This window comes from Garra rufa, chromosome 1 (genome assembly GCF_049309525.1).
Source record: "Garra rufa chromosome 1, GarRuf1.0, whole genome shotgun sequence".
NCBI lineage: Eukaryota > Metazoa > Chordata > Actinopteri > Cypriniformes > Cyprinidae > Garra > Garra rufa.
The window spans coordinates 86,858,451-86,863,616 of record NC_133361.1 but is presented as its reverse complement, the minus strand read 5'-3'; the positions used below and the strand labels follow the sequence as shown (position 1 = coordinate 86,863,616).

General features: G+C 33.5%; 1 long non-coding RNA gene across 1 annotated transcript; it reads left to right on the top strand.

The window, feature by feature from the left end:
- The first annotated feature begins 290 nt into the window (after positions 1 to 290).
- On the top strand, positions 291 to 2,055 carry LOC141338710 (uncharacterized). The gene is made up of 3 exons (XR_012355876.1): positions 291 to 405; positions 1,014 to 1,071; positions 1,914 to 2,055. It is a non-coding gene; the product is annotated as an uncharacterized lncRNA (long non-coding RNA).
- The last annotated feature ends 3,111 nt before the right edge of the window (positions 2,056 to 5,166 follow it).

The following is a 5,166-nucleotide window of genomic DNA, read 5'->3' as shown; positions in this document are numbered from 1 at the left end:
AATTAAGATTTAAATTGTTTATTTATGTACATTTTGAGTGACTTTGATGTGTGCGTGCACGCTGAACATTCGCTTAGCTTTCAAACACTGGCGCGAGGGAGTTGTCATGGAAACGGGCTGCAACACAATGGCTGACAAGCTGGAAACTGCGTTTCTCCCTGTTGTTTGTATTGCTTTCGGTAAGTTTAGTACCTAAAATCACACAAATATTACATATAGCTGTTCCTGACACTAATTTTATGTGTTTATTTTTTGTAACTTCTGCTGACGTGTTTTGATGAGTGCGCAAACGATCGAGTCCCATTCAAACACTACAGCGGAGGGAGTTGTCATGGAAACGGGGCGACAACACAGCAACTGACAAGCAAGAAATTCGGTCTCTCGCTGTTGTTTTCACTATTTTCGGTAAGGTCAGTTCCTAAAATCATACAAATATTACATATAGCTGTCCCTGACACTTTTCTTGCTTGTATTTGACTCGCTTCTGTTGACTTTAGTTCATAGAGATGGTTTAGTGTCTTCGAAAAAGTTCGTTAGCATCTTAACTGGTGTCAGAGGAGGTAACTTACGTTATGCTAACTCCATAAACTGAGCAGTTTATGAAAGTTTCTGATTTTAATCACATCTTTATGTGTAGACAAGAAGTTTTGACAGGTCTGTAGTAGTTTTACTGGTATTTTATCAATGGGTGATTGGAAATAGGCTCAGATAACCTAAACATATATATGGTACCGTTACTCGGTGACGTCACTGACGTAACAGAGTCTAGTTCAAAAGCAGTTTGATCTCTCATGGTAAACAAATATTGATATTGCGAAGTAAGAAGTATAAACAATATCAAAAAAGTAAACCTAGAAGCAAATTATTGTATGTTAAGAATTTATTTTCAGTATATTCTTTATCTTTTCTACATATCACATGTGCTCTGGCATTGTATACTAAATATTGTTGGCTCTGTGACAAATTGTTTCTTATGTTCTTATTTTTTTCCATGATGATGGCCTGCACCCCAGAGTTGGAGCGAACCTCCTGTCGGACAACAACTCTAAGGCACAGTAAACCATATGGCTAGTAAGTTAACCTCAAACTAACACTCAAACTAACAATGTTCAAATTTCAGTAAGATATATATATATATATATATATATATATAAGTTTTCTATATAAGTTCCTTTTGCGTACCAAGACTGGATTCATTTAAAAATTCAAGATTAAAAAACAGTAAAAACGGTGATATTGTAAAGTATTATTACCATTTTAAAGTTGTTTACTTTGTGAATATATTGTAAAATGTAATTTATTTCCGTGAACAAAGCAGCATTTTCACCATTAGTACTCCAGTCTTCAGTGTCATATGATCCTTCAGAAATTATGCTGATTTGATGCTTAACATACATTTTTGATTATTATCAATGTTGAAAACTGTTGCGCTGCAATTTTTTTCTTTCAGGATTCTTTGATGAACAGAAAATTCAAAAGAACAGCATTTATTTGAAACAAATCTTTACACTCACTTTGATCAATTTAATACATCTTTGCTGAATAACAAAATTAATTTCTTTAAAAGAATCATGATAAAAATAAATAAACTTCACAACATTAAGAAGGTTCACACAAAAAAATATATAAATCAGCACAGCTGTTTTTTTTGTTTTTGCAAAATCAGCATATTAAAATGATTTCTGAATGATCATGTGACACTGAAGACTGTAATGATGCTAAATATTACAGCTTTGATCACAGCAATCAATTACATTTTTACATATATTAACACAAAAAAACATCTTGTGACCTTGCACTTTAGTTGTATGTTATGAAATGAATAATCGTTTGTCTGAAATAATATGAACAGCTGTTATACTAATCTTTCTCTTTTTGCTTTCCTGTTTCAATCTCGGGATGCCCATCCCAAGGTTGCTAGATTACTCCAGTTCCAGTTTGGATCCAGCCTCACTTGTGAAGACTTCAGAAGATGCCAGCAGGCCCAGCACTTACAAAGACTTGAGATGATGTCAACTATACAAACCTGACAAATATTATCCTTATATTGTAATCATTGCCCAAAAAGGTAAATTTGCAGATTTTCAACTTTGTATTGTTACAGTGTGGGTAATATATGTAAATGAACAATGTTTTGCATATTTGTAATTTTTTTATATACTACTACTATTAAATTATTTAGCAGTTTGGACATCTTTTACCACATTTACTAAACAGCAGTTTGGGACAGAGTATGTATTTTTGATGCAGATGTAAATGACTGTAAATGAACCTAAAAAGGTGTTATATGCCTTTGTCATAAGCTCTAATAATATTGTTAAGCAAAGGTATTAATGAGATCTTTTAAAAAGTAATATAGTGACTTTATTAAATTACACACTATGACAATACAGTTACTGTGTTGTTGATCTACTTTTAGGGAGGAACTTGTCAAGAAATCTACTTCACAGCACGTCAGTGGAAGGCTTTCCTATGTAACAAACATGGACTCAAGATTTCCACTGTTGTATTTATCCATATCAGGTTTGTAAATGCATGGGGGTTTTATATTTTGCATCATTAGTCTTTTATGAAAAACACATGAAAAAAAAAACATAACAAGGTCACTGGACTTCTCACAAAACACCAGTATTATGCCACAAATATTTTCTAATTAGTTAAACTAAAATTAAACTTACATTGATAATTTGTAATACCAGATACAAAATGTGATACTTTATAATGCAGGGTACCCAGTCCAGTTCCTGGAAATCTACCTTCCTGCAAAGTTCAGCTCTTCAGGAGCTGTTGAGAATTACAGACGGTTGTGTTGGATCAGGGTTAGATTACAATTCTGCAAGTAGGTGGATCTCCAGGAATGGGCAGTCCTGTTATATCAGTTATGTGTGATGGATTTTGAACTGTAACATTTTTATTGCAGATTTTCTGGGATTCCAGTTGAATACATCAGTACACCAGATGTTGGCCTGGACAGATGTACCTACAGTACACCACACTGACCTCTCTGCTTTTGCATAGATGCTGACTACTAACATGTTCTGTGAAGGTATTATTATAGCAAAACTGAACACCTGTGATAGTGGAATTTGTAGTTGTAAGGAATAGTCACAGATGTGTATCAGTAAATTTAAAGCCACAGAGAATACGTTTTATAGGAGTTTAAGTTTTTTGTACTCTTTCTCACAAACATAACACAACAGTTATACCATTTCAAATTCTCAGGTGCACAGATCCTAATCTACAATTCACAAATGAAATACCTTATATGCTCACAGTTAGAGTTGCTGCAGTGAATGAAGGGCAAAACACTCACAAACTTGAATAAAAAATCTCAAGTCATGAACAAAATTTGCACATTTGCATATACAGTTGTAGTCAGAATTATTGGCACCCTTGGTAAATATGAAGTCTGTGAAAAATAAAACTGTATTGTTAAAGGGTTACTCCACCCCAAAATGATCTTTACTTTTTTTTTTACTTTTTACTTTTCCCCATGTCATTTCAAACCCATAAAAGCTTTGTTTGTCTTCCGACCACAATTTAAGATAGTTCATCTGCCGTTTTACGAAGCTACAAGAACACTTTTTGCACGCAAAGAAAATAAAAATAACGACTTTATTCAACAATTTGTCTCCTCTGCATCACCAGCGCCATTTTGCCATACGCTGTTCTCTGTCAGCTGCGTCACGTGGAAATGCTGTTTTTGTTCTAATCAAATAAATGTAGAAAACATATCCATGTGTTGCGGCTGACATGGAACAGCTTATGCTGTTTGCGCCCAGTGGATACTCTCCAAAATGCTGCTACGGTGGCTAAAGTCACTATTTTTGTTTTCTTTGTGTACAAAAAGTTTTCTCGTAGCTTTGTAAAATTATGGTTGAATCTCTGATGGCAGATTGACTATTTTGACGACATCTTTCATACTTTTCTGGGCCTTGACAGTGTTATCTACTTGGCAGTCAAAGGGACAGCCACAAAGCCCCCAGTTTTCATCCAAAATGGGGGTAATGACAAAATTTTCATTTTAGGGTGGAGTAAGCCTTTCATCTTTTTTGATGAAAGTACTTTTTTTTTACAGGCTTCTTTGATCATATTTACTGAGGGTGCTAAAAATTGTGACCACGACTGTAAATGAGAACTGATATCTCACATGACAAATCAGTATGTGACATCCCACTCACACACTTGCACTCTCTCCATTGATAAATACAACATGTGGCCTTTGACCCACTTCTGCTAGCACAGTACACTCAGCAAGTTTTTCTTTATTTATTTTTTTAATAAATTGGAGCGAATAGAATACAATAGGTAAGTGCTAGATTCTATGCTAAATTCTAATAAAGTCTGTAAATATGTAAAGTTCTAATAAATACACATTTCAGAAAAAATGAAATATAGTCCTGCATAAATCTGGTATAACAGAGCGTGTGAATTTTTTCATTTGTGGAACAGGATTTTTGCTCCTGCAAAAAAAATATATATTTTGAGAAGGTTTTGTTGTGTTTGTGAAAGAAACAAAAAATACAAGTTTGCAACTCCTAAAACATACTTATATATTTTCTACAAATACAAATTCCACTCTCACAGCCAGGTGCTCAGTTTTGCTAATAATAATACCACATACAATAGATGTATGGTATGCAAATATAACAAAGGGACATAAACAACTAAACAATATCTAGGGATGCAAATTGATTATCATGATTATACATCTAAAAGAAAAACATGTAAAACTTTAGGGAGTGAAAATGGTAAATGAGCTCATGAGTGTTCCACTGCTGCCATTGAAAGTGGTAATTTCAGGTAATTTTCATTCATTTCATTTACTCAAGCATTTGTTTTCCACCAAGTGACAGAAACACACAGCATATTTTACTTATTTCCATTAATAATGATTAGAAATGTACATTTTAAATAAAATGCTGCTGTTTTATATGAATACTGTATATACACAAGATAATATTTTTAGGCAAATGCTAAAAAAATCCTCTAAAAATGTGTATATGGAGTGATATTTCATAAAACAGCAATTAGAAATTAACTTTGTCTATGCCTGATATTGTGGGTTATGTCTGGATCACCCTTTTCAAACCTGACCTGATTAGTTCACACCCCTGATATCACAAGGAACCTAAATTTTAATTGCAAAAGAAAATCGATTAATCT